Source organism: Acomys minous (assembly GCF_964271855.1).
Source record: "Acomys minous genome assembly, chromosome: 7".
NCBI lineage: Eukaryota > Metazoa > Chordata > Mammalia > Rodentia > Muridae > Acomys > Acomys minous.
The window spans coordinates 4,118,074-4,129,799 of NC_140488.1; the positions used below are offsets into that span (position 1 = coordinate 4,118,074).

General features: G+C 49.4%; 1 protein-coding gene across 3 annotated transcripts in view; it reads right to left on the reverse strand.

The window, feature by feature from the left end:
• MAMLD1 (mastermind like domain containing 1) overlaps nucleotides 1-10,661 on the reverse strand; it is a 115,649-nt gene extending 104,988 nt beyond the window's left edge. For 2 of the 3 annotated variants that reach the window (XM_084788406.1, XM_084788404.1), the window contains exon 1: nucleotides 8,931-9,174. The gene's annotated coding sequence lies outside the window, so the exon portion shown is untranslated. Of the gene's footprint in view, nucleotides 1-8,930; nucleotides 9,175-10,039; nucleotides 10,172-10,645 lie in introns of those variants that run through there. The other variant, XM_084788405.1, reaches the window with a different exon arrangement.
• Nucleotides 10,662-11,726: the final 1,065 nt, after the last annotated feature.

The window sequence follows — 11,726 nt, forward strand, 5'->3', positions numbered from 1 at the left end:
TAAAAAGCAACCCGATTATGGCTGAGGACTCTGGGTGCAAACAGTTGAGAGACTAAAGGCTTCTTTTAGACAAGACAAACTGTTACTCATTACAAAAATAAGGGTGGGGTTGCTTGAAGTTGTTTTTTTCTTTCTCTAATGAAAATTAGAAAACACGAAGTCAAACCTAAAAGAGCCATCTGTTTAAAATGAAATAATTTCAAATAACAAGCCCCTAGGGACCACCTCCCCCATTATTCATAAAATCTGTTTTATTTGAAATTAGGCATTTGTACAAGACCAACAAAATTCAATATTTACTGTTGGCTGAGAACAACTCATGGGTGTTAGGGGAGAGGTGAGGGATAAAACTGTCTTCCTTATAAGCTACTGTCTGATAGCTAGAAAGGAAAACCTCTCAGGTGTGTATTCTGCAGACTTGCAGGGGGCTACATGTTGGCGTTGGGTACAAGATGGGACTCCTGAGGCCTGAGCTGGTTTAACTTCTAGTCACTTGCAGGTAAGATTTTTCTTCAGCTCCAGTATCCTTTGGCCATATAAAAAGAAATGCCAATGTTTTATCTTTAGCCAAACCTCTCAAACTGCTTTCCTTTAGCTAACAGTCTCCATGACCTTCTACATAATCAAAAGTAAAACCCCTAGGCACGCAGGTCTTTGGTAATGTAAAATTATAGATCCTTATGTGTTATTTTCAAATATTTCAATCATGGAATGCCAGGGCTAGAGGAGTTCTTTGATTTCCTTAGTTCTCTCCTACGTTCTAAATATGAGAAAACTGAGGCCCAGAAAGGAAAAGTGTCTGACCTGAAGTGTCCTTAGTTGGTATCAGGGATGAGCCAGGAACACAGATGGGTGGCTTCCCACTACAGCGCTGGGAGTTTTTCTCAATCTCAAGAATGCGGTCCCAAACCAGTGCATCTTTTCAAGGGCAATGGCCAACTGCCACACTTTATGATTCATAAATCACTACTGTTTGTTTGATTATATGATGCTGTCTCAAGTTGCTAGGTGCGATCTGCTTTCAAGCAACTGGCATGATTCCTCCTCTTCCAGATTAATAATGAAAGTAAAGCTGAAACACTTTGCCCACGGATGGGAATCTAAGCTACTGTGCACTGCAATCCAGTAATAATAGTTGTATTTTATATTTTCTTTACTTAACCATACTTGACAAAGCTAGCTGGTTTACAAAAACACAGAATGAGCAGGAGCACGCCAATGGTGACTATGAAGAGGGTCAGGAAACCGGGGACTCCATGAGTTTAATCTTGGGATTTCCCGGATGTGTTTGAGCCCAGGGCAGGCTTTTGGAAGGCTTCAATTAGATAATGGCCTCATCTTGTATTATTAGTGGGTAGGAAAGGACCCCTGGGCTGCCTTGCTTCTCAAGGCATCACTGTTGCTCCCAAGGGAACACCTAGAAAATATGCAGGCAGCTTCTGGCGCTCCCTGGGGGTGTTGAATTCCCAATGGGATTAGTGTAGTGACACTCTCTGATACTGCCAAGGGCTCATTTTGAGATCCTGACTACAACTAACATAATCAAGCTCTTTATTCCATGGCGGGGCATCTCTAGAAAGAACTATATTGTTCACTTTAATTCCAATGTCAGCACAACTATTTTAACACCAAGTGGGTCAGATTTGACTCCAAATCCCTGAAATTAATTTTAGAGTGGCAGTGAAATAAAATAGCATACTTTGAGCTTTGTTGTAACATGTTCATGCAACACACAGCAAAGAAAATGTAGTAATTAGAGGTTAAATTAATCCTTGACAGACATGCAGCTTAGAAACTCTGTGCCCTCCTTCCCCAAACCTAGCATAATGCATGCCAGTCTTTCAGAATCAGACTCACAAAGCATGTGATGTTGGCAATTACACCAAAACTACCGTCCCATTTTAAATTCCAAGGTCAGCACTGGAACTTCCAGAGACAGATGTTAACTCACCAAGAATGAAACCCAAACAACCCCCAGCAAAGACCACCCAGCAAAGCTCCCCACGGCACCAGCTGCCCAGTTTGAAAGCAGGGTGAGATAGCTTCCCTTTGGAGACTCTCATGGCCAGGTCCTTGATGGATGGTGAATTTGTAGCCTCCACTTTCCAGCTTGGTTCAGTCTTGTAGCTGCTCTGTCCTGACCACACTGAACGAGCACAGCATACATAGCTGCAGGGAGATTATCTCCCAGCACAATTCAAAACACTCCTCTTCCATACCTCACATCTCCTCTCACTGCTTTTGTTCTGCCTTGAAAAAAAAATAGGCATCTATTCAAATGTCTGAGCAAAAGGCTTCTTCTGGACGTGCCTGAGAACTGGAAGGCAGGGGTTTCTTTCGGACAACTTTTCTATAGCCCCCTGGAAAAGCTGGGCAGTTCTCTGGGCCTTGGTCTCTGGTAAAATCACCCTGGGATTGACCTTCCAACAGTAAGATCAATCTTTCAGCACTGTGTCTTTAGGAGACGTGATGTTCCTGTGTTAACTGTATGGTGATATAGTGACAATGGTCAGCTTGCTAATTGGGCCCATCAAACAGGGAAGCAGGCCGATGGTCCCAATCTCCTTTGCAACTGAGGTGCCAGTGTCCACTGAGAGAAGCTGAGAGGGGGTTTCCAGGCTGCAACTCTAGGGAAAAATTATGAATGGATGATATATGGGGTAGCAGTGTGGGGCTTGGTGTAATTGAACAGAACACTCTGTATTCCCCAAAGCAACACACTTTCTTGCCATGCCTATAGTCCATAAGGCTCCCGACACCCCTTGCCCTGCATAGAAAGCACAAGCCAGGGCCAGAAGACTCTCCTAACCTGATGTCATTCCATTTGGTAGCATGAACCCTTCTACCTGAGCTCTTCTAAAATCAATAGAAAGGCATCTCTATGGCCTAGCATCCAGGTACTCCTACAGAGGTAGAAGAAAGGAGGAAGATACAATGGCTGACTGGGCAGAGCGAGTCAGGAACTGCAGGTGGACTGGCTCTTACACTTCAAAAGACAGAATCTAGTGAGCGTGGGTTAGAACTTTCTCCAGGGCCACACAAGGTCCTTGTCTTACAGACTAGAGGAGGTATACAGACAGTAGGGCTGTCTGAAGCTTGAGGCAATGGTGGAAGGTCAAGAATGCACATCGGAGCAAGGAAAGTTTCACAGAGTTTGCAAAGAGCTTTTTGCCTTCTTTTGCCCAACACCTCCTCAAATTGTGTCCCTGGGAAGCCTTTACTCTAGGGAGTCCAGTGCCTTTGGCCGGGTTCCTTTTCCCAGTGGAGTCTTTTAGATTGTAACACATCCAGTTGTTTGGAAATTGGGGAGGTCATATTTTAGGAGAAAACCTGAGACCCCAAGGAAACCAAGGAAGCTCTGGAAAGAGGAAAGGAGAGAGAACAACTGGAGGGGAGAGAGGGCAGACAAGGAGAAGCTCAGCTCCTTTGATTCCACTTGCTCCCTTTGGTCCAGGAGTGACAGCTTTGGGCTGGTAATTAAAACCGGGGTGGGGGTGGGGATGGGGCAGGATGTATATGAATATGCTATAATGTGCCCTTTGTCACCTTTTCCTCTTCCTTTGCACCATTTATAGCCAGAACAATGCATATACAACATCAGCAACAAGTAGTAACATGTACCATAACATTCCACTGGGGAAATTTCCTTTTCCAGAGTCCTAAATATGTTTAAAAATGTGCTATCTAAAATGTAAAAATCAGGCTGGTTCTTGCTAAACTTTGCAGTACTTCTTTCCTGCCATCCAGTTCACTGGTGCTGCCTAGGTTACCCCCTCCGTGGTGCTAGTGTGAGAGGTGTAGGATGGGATATTGTGCTGATCCATAGTAACCAGCTCCTGTTCCTCCATCATTTATCTCCCTCTCCGGTGACAACAGGGTTGGTCTATTCACACTCTCAGCATTCTATCTGCTCCAACAAACACTCAGCATTTTTTGCTTGGATAAGGAGATTTTTTTAGTTACATCCATTATATGTGTATCAACATTTATGGCAGCAAGATAATTGCCAAAGAACTGAGAGGATAAAAGGTCTTTCTTCATAATGTCCACCCTTACTCATTTAAAAAAAATCAATATTAACATCAAGTAGGACAGTGGCAGAATCTTGCACTGCTGCTGAATCCTTGAAGTACGAAATGTGTTCCTTAGAAGCCATTTTTTCTGAACTGGAGGGTTAAGAAAAGGCTCAGCATCGAGTTCTGAATCCATACCCCAGTGAGCTATGTGCATATGTGGATAGCGGGCCTTTTTGTCCTTGTAACCTTTGCTGAATAACTGCAAGGCAGCAAATCTACTCTATATTTAATGAGTCCTCTGGAAATATGCCAGTCTAATTTCGGGAGTTTAGATCCCGTTATCTGTAGACCAGCCCAGTGATTAGGAGGTCTGCCATCAATAGGCCCCCAGAGGGCTGATTAGGAGCACTGGACAAGAGGCACTCTGAGTTGCCTCTCAGCCCCCTTGTCTATAACTCTAGGTTAGAAGTTCACACTTGCAAAGACACAAGAGAGGGGCTACTTCCCACTTTAATATTATTTTGATTGGCCTTTGGCTGTATTTAATTCCTCTCTTCTCAATGCCTCTTAAAATCTTAGCCCCAGTTCTTTATCTATCTCACTGTTTTCCATAATGCCAAGGCTGAATGTGGCGTTGTATTTTTCTCAGAAAGTGATCATTTCGTTCACAAATCCTAATACTTCAGAAGTCGAAGGAAATTAGCTTCAGGAGTTACAGTGGGACTGTGAGGAGGAAGGACAAACTTGCCCAAGATCCCTCCGTTAATTAAAGAAAGATTTTGTGTTTTTAGAAATAAAAGTTCCCCAGCTTCTAGACAAATCATCTGATCTGTCATATATTGTCACTGGGAAAGAAAAACCAGTATGATTGAAGCCAAGACTGTTTACTACATATGTGAAGCCCTCTAAAAGAAAAGAAGCAGTCCAACTACTGCCAAAAGAACCACTTGATTACAATCAATTTCTGTCCATCTCACAAGCCCAAACAGTAAAACAGTTCCTGGGCATGAGTCACTAACAGGTGCATTTAAAGCCTTTAGCTGGTCAAATCTAGAGGGTGAAAACACATTAAGTATGCTGCTGGGTAAAAAAAAAAAAAAAAAAAAAATCATTTTCCTCACTGAAAAGAATCAGCAACAGCAAATCTCCTATCTTAATACGCTGTGAATATATGCCCCCCCCCACTCCAGCAACAGGCTATTTCCTGGTTGAGTTTAAAAATTCAATGACGTTTCTGTTTCAACCCACACATCTGTGTCACTGTCAGCGTCAGTGACAGGAAAACAGACAAAGTCACCCTTTGCTAATGATTTCCTAACATGGAATTTCCTTGTCTCTTCTAAAGCCTTTCTTCAAACGCCAAACTGCTGCCCCCCCCCCAAACACATTGTACTGGAGGAAAATTGAAAATGGTCATAGCCGGAAGAGGATGGTTTTAAAGGAGATCTTGTAAGGAAGCCCTTCAACATTTAAGATGTTTTAAAAGAGAGATTAGGGGAAACACTGCTATTATTTACAACACCAGTGGGTACAAAGCAGATAGATTTCTTCCAGGCATCTGGAACTCTCAGCTCCATCTCTTTCTTCTCTTTCCGTGCCTCCCAAGTTCTGCTATGAGCAACAGTCTCATAGCTACTGGAGGAAGCATGCATAAGCTAGAGGGCAAAGCAACTCCCAGAGCAGGAAAGAAGCACTAGAGTCCTGCAAAAGCACAAAATAACATAGATGCCCATCACTTTCCCCACTGGAGCACAGGCTATTTAATATGCTACAAGCCATCAAGAGAAAAGAGGGCTGTTTCTTTAAGGGGAAAAAGCTGATTAGCTGCTCTAGCTGGCAGCAAACAGCTGGTCTGTCCGGCAGGTTCAAGGCCATTTCAGCTTCTCTCTTATGGAGGTACCATATGTTCCATCTCGCACATCAGCAGCTTTATTTTCCAATGCTCTTGCTTCAGAAGAGATGCACAAAAGGGGGAGAAGGTAGAACCAGTAGTTCACCCTTTGATTACTTTCTGATGCTTTTAGATATAATTGGAGTGTATGTATGTGTGTGTGTGTTGCGGGGCGGGGGAGGGGGGAGCTGTTGCCACTTCATCTACTACTCTAAAGACCAAAACTGTTCAGACAACACACTTGTTAATAAACTCCACAGATGGGAGTGGAGCAGGAGAAAGATATGCAAAGAGGAATGAGTGCGCGGGCATACATACAAAGACTTCAACATCAGATTAAAGGAGAATGGGGGAGGGGTGGGGTCAGGGAGTGATGGAGAGGAATAGGATCGCTCTACAGACCCACCGGCTAGAGTTAGGCCCGCCCACTCCTTACTTCTTCCTTTTTTTTTTTTTCTTATCAGTAGCCTTATCTTCCCAGGTGGAGAAAAGTGGACAATTTTGGAGAAGCCCAGAGGAGCAGGCTGACAAACTGTGAAAGGTTACTTGTAACATCAGGCTTAACATTCCGCAGGGCAAGCCTTTTATTTTCTCCCAAATTTAGTGAGTGGTGGAGGAAGTGGGTATAAGGAACAGGGCCTGGTAAACCCTAAATCCAGCTGAAAACCTGATGCTGGTGCATTTTGCACACCAGTGTTTGTATAGAGGCAACAGGCCAAGTGCGGTCCCTGGCGGCTTTTGCATTTTCACTTCCAGTCCCAGACTACCCTAGAGGTGGCTGACTACTCACTTCGTGCCACAGACAAAGGGCACCCTTGGAGAGTTTGAATACTGTGTGTGTGTGTGTGTGTGTGTGTGTGTAGGGGATATGATAGAGGGGAGCAGGAAGGGAGAGGAATGTAGCTAGATTGCAAGGTGGTTAAAGCCTCAAGCCGCGATCTCTGCCGCCTACAGGAGCATCAGCCATTCTAGGGTTTAGGCTGAGAGGGGCACCCCAAAGCAAACCGAAACCGAGGAAAGGGCGCCCCCTATGCCCAAGCTCTGCCATCACAGTAACCTGCAGCTTTTACCCACCCCTTTCAGTGTCAGCTGCCTCCTGCCTGGTTCTTGCCAGTGGGCCAGACAGTCTGGGCTGCAAGGATTTAGGGTGTCCAAGGCCAGCGCATGCAGAGCATCAGGACCAAGAGCTTTCCGTGACTTCTCTGGTTTCTACAGAGGGTCCTCAAAATACAGACACCCCCTCCTCCATTGCCTACACTAGCCCTCCTGTCCCGGGGCGGCTCGAAGCTACTTGGAGGCTGCCTCTCCCGCCCTCTGCCTCTGAGTCCCTTTCCCCTTCCCTCTCTCCAGCCTCCTGGGAAACAAAGGGGCTTTTTATAAAGCGGATTGTTGGCGGCGGCGGCGGCGGGGGTGGGAGGGAGGGGGGAATCTATAAAGACAAGAAGAGGTGGGAGGGAGGGAAGGAAAGAAGCTGCGCGGCCTCCAGGGGCCCAGAGCAGTGGTAGCAGCCTGGTAGCCCTGGTGGGTGTATGGTAGACCCCACCCGGTCAGTGGGCACCATAGCGAGAGCCTGCGCTTGCTAGGAAACTGGGCCAAGCCACTGTGATGCTCCCATCTGCCCACCACAGGCAGGCAACACGAGTAGCGGACATGGCCCGGGGCTGATGGGGGAGACGTGATTCCCTCGGGGTCTTCTCTGGAAGACCCTGGCCCTCTCCCGAGCAAACTCTTTGAGAATTGCTGAGGCTGGCGGAGACTTTGCGTCTTTGTTACAGCACGACCTTCTCTCCTCCACCAGGCTCTCTCGCCCTCAAAGACAATGTCCCGGAACCGGCCTTGGTCAGCTACCCGCAAGGGGAACATTTGGCTTGGGGACGGCACTCTAAGGTATTCCTTCTACTGCCAAACAACAAGGACAACCTACCCCAGCAAGTGGAATCCAATCTTCCCAGGTTCCCTAGCCACTCTGTGCTCCTGCCCTCGCTCACACACACCCACATTCTGGGTGCCCGACTCAGCCGCACCCAGCTGCAGGAGCCCAGCAGGGAGTGAATCTCCCAGATTGGGGCGCGTCTGTTTGCTCAGGTTCCGATGGCTTTAGGGCCGAGTTTTCAGTCTGGGTAATCCTATTAGTGTCCGCTCAGTCCGAATTTAATCACGGATCAGAATCAGACAGCACCGCTAGCTTTCCAGGCTTCAGACTCACTGCATCAGGACGGAACCTGGCCAAGCCAAGTGGCCAAGAAAAGTATTTGGCGGCGCTCCGGGGGGCTTCCCACCCGCCCTAGGCAAAGCCTGGCGCCGGCTCTGCCGCTGAGAGAATGCCCAGGAGCCCTGAGCGCCAATTCCTGCATAGGGACTCTGGGAACGCCGGGTGGGAAATCAGCAGGGGCTGCCTCAGGCCCCCAGCCCTGCTCCAGGCTGCGTTCATGAGGGGGAGTTGGCAAGTGGGGTGGGGGAAGCACTGGGCAACGCGCACACCCCACACTCTGCTCCGCGGTAGCAAATCAGTTTGGGGCGGGGGAATTCCTCATCCAGTACCCACTGCTGGACTCTGGGAGCTGGCACAGGAAGACAGTGTCTCTGATGGCACCTTTGGCAGTGAGCGAGTGCCCCGGGGGTGTGGGGATGGAGTGAATGCCTCCCGATAGCCTAAGGTAGCCCGAGGAGTCCGCAAGCAGCTTGCACCCCTCTATACCTTTGGTCCTCGGAATACAGCTGCCTCCGCCCAGTTTTGGACGCCCTCTGGGGTACCTAAAAGAAGGTAGAAGCCAAAAACCCTGGGCGTTGAGACCTGCACTCACCCTAGTTCGGCCAGCTTGAGAGGGGGTAGCCAACCCCCAGCACCAGGTGGGCCCGTGTGCTCAGAGCAAACTTTGGGGTCTTCCATCTCACAGCATCCCGGGGCCCAGGAGCCTCAAAGATGGAGACTATAAGTGGGGGCTATAAGTGCACCCTGGAGTCCCCTCCCCTCCGCCACCCGGGCAGTCAGTCGGACCTCCCGCACCCGCCTTCACCCTTACCGTGTTGCGGAGCTCCAGCAGCAGCCAGGGCAAAGCCAGAGGGGCGGGCGGCCGCCGGCACCGGCAGCCTTCCCCCAGGCGCCAGCCGAATGGCCCAGCCGGATTGAAGATCACCCCCTGGCTAGCGGCCGGTGCCCCCACGCCCGCCCGCCGCCCGCCGCTTCAGCTTGCGGCCAAGTTCATGCTGGCGGCGCTGCAGTGGCGGCCTCAATCTGCTCGCTCCATTCCCACCGCCCGGCTCCGCGCCGCGCGCCCGGAAGGTGGAGTTTCGGGGGTTTAAGTTACTGATAGGCATTTCTCACTGCTGTGTCACTCGGGGAGGAGGAGACACGCACGCCGCACACTCACACACCCTCACACTCACGGCGACCAGCAGCTCTGGTCTTAAAGGAGAAGCTGCGCTGCCCTGCCTGCGACCCCACCGGCCTTGAGCTGTTAAGTGCATGGTTTCCAGACCGGGATGTAGCCAAAAGCAGCCAAAGAACCAGTCGCCTAGGGGACTTCCCAAATCCTCCAAACACTTTTTAATGGCCAAAGGAACAGCAGGCTAGCTTCGCAGTGGCAGCCTTATTTCTCCTTTATGGCTCCTGGGCAGCCGGGAGAGACCAGAGGAGTGGAAAGGGTGAGGGTACAGTTACCTGGAAGGCTCCTTCGGAGGTGAAGGGTGCCCTATACCAGCAAAGTCAAGTGGATTGGCTGTCCTGTACCCTGATGGGGAGAAGCAACAGTGGGGTTAGAAGGTGACCCCAGTCGGAGCCACTGGAGGGTCAAAAGAGACCCTGGGCCTAGGGGGAAAAAACCATGTGCCTCAGGTTGACCTTTCCAGATAGCTTTGAAACAGAACAAGCTAGTAGCTACTTAGGGTTACCAAAGCACAGAGTAGTGAGAGGGAGCGTGAGCAAGAAAACCGCTACCCAACCGGGATTATGTGAGAGTATATTCCAGATTTAGCCTGAGAGATTGAAGACAGAGGACAAGACAGAAACCAAGAGAAAAGTGATCGAGATACTAAGAGAGACAGATGATGATGAAGTAAGCAAAGAGGAAGGAAGACCCCCTTCTCAGTCTCTGTGGAGTTCCCCCCCCCCCTTTCAGGTAAGGGCACTCACCTGCAGTGAGTGGCAGCTGCACTGGTAGCGCTGGTCTTACTCTCCACGTAGGGAGGCGATAGGTTTGTAGGCTCACCAACAGCTCATACCTGATGGTCAAACAAGCCGACCAGCAGTAACTTCAGTAGGGACCTAGGCTTTCAAGTGTCAGCTATTAACCTACAGGCCACCGCCCCAGTCCCCCTCCCCCGCCTCTCGCGCGCGCGCAAACGCTAGCTTCTCCCTCCTTAGTGTCTCTGTCCTTACTCCCCCTTCTCCACCCCCGCTCCTGTCCTTAGCTCAGCAGCTGATTGTTGTCCTAGCTGCCAGTAAGCTTATCCCGGAACTCAGGTGCGCTGGCCACAGTCTTTCTATTGCTTGCTTGCTCTCTCTCTGTCTCTGGGCTCAGGGCAAGCGAAGACCATGCTCAGGCTAGGCTTATGGTGGAGTTGTTCACAGGACCAACACCTGTGGCTTTTGCAGCAGCATGAGTTGCTTGTAGACTGCCTGGTGGACCAGTGCGCAGAGCGAGCGTCCTCTACTCTGGCGCTGCCTAGGCTAGAGACTTCTCCCTGGTAGTGGGCTGCACCCCTTCGTCAAGGTACCCGACCCAGGCATGTTACTAACCTGAACTATCCCTGGTGGCAGCGGCAGCAGCTTCAGAAGGTGCAGTAGCAGTGGCAACCGAGGCTGAGCTACTCCCACAGCTAGCACCGGGCTTGTGCGGTACCTCAAGAAGCAAGGTGCAGCTTGTCCACCTGTCCAAAGGAGCCTTAAGTCATAAAGGGGTGGGACTGCCGCCCACTCAGCCCCTCCTCTCACCTTCTCCCTAGCCCTGGGGCATAGGACAGTCTGGGGGGAGGGGGGCCAAAGGTTCTAGAATCAACAACAACCAAAGAAAAAAAATCCCCTGGTGGACTTCTTAGGTGCTACATAGCTGAGCTGTCCCTTCTAAGCTTTTGATGGAGTTCTATAGTGACCCAGCTCTGTCTGGGACTAAACTCAAGGCACAGATTCTGGATACTGGAGGCGTGAACCATCCAGTAGGTCAAGGGGGTGCATTTCTCAGGCTGGCAGTTTGGTAGGAATACATTGTAGCTGGGTCCAACCTTTTCTATTTTGGACCTGCAGTTGCCAGCAGAAGCTATGGGTTGCTAGTGAGACAATCTAGGGTGCCCTCGGATTCACAGAGAGACTTCACCTTGGGCTCCTTTGGCTGAGGGAGCTTGATCTTCTCTTAAACAGTATCTGAGTTAAAAGGAGTAGGTTAGCTAAGCAAGGTGGGGCATTGTTAGCAGGCTTTTCTCATTCAAATGTGTACTAGCTGAGAAGGTGGAAGGTGCAGCTCTACTCCTAGAGGTATGCCATTCATAGGCAGTAACTCTGCTTCCCTGAGGAAGGAAGTGATGGCCATTCTTAGGAAGTACAGTTCACAGCTGTGCACCTGTTCTAAGGCTAAGTGCTGGGCACTAATACTTAAAAGGCCTCCACTAGTTATCTTAAACTACCCAGGAACCCAACTTAGCTGAGAGCCGGCAGGACCCCTAGCCTGAGGAGGGCATATTTCAAGATCTCAGCTCAAGGCAATACATTTCTTTAAGGTATCTAGGACCATCTCCTTGGACGCTTCAATTCTTTTTCTCTTTCGATCCAATACCACAGAAATGCTGGCTTCAAACCAAAGCCACAATCTCCATCTTCCCTGCTT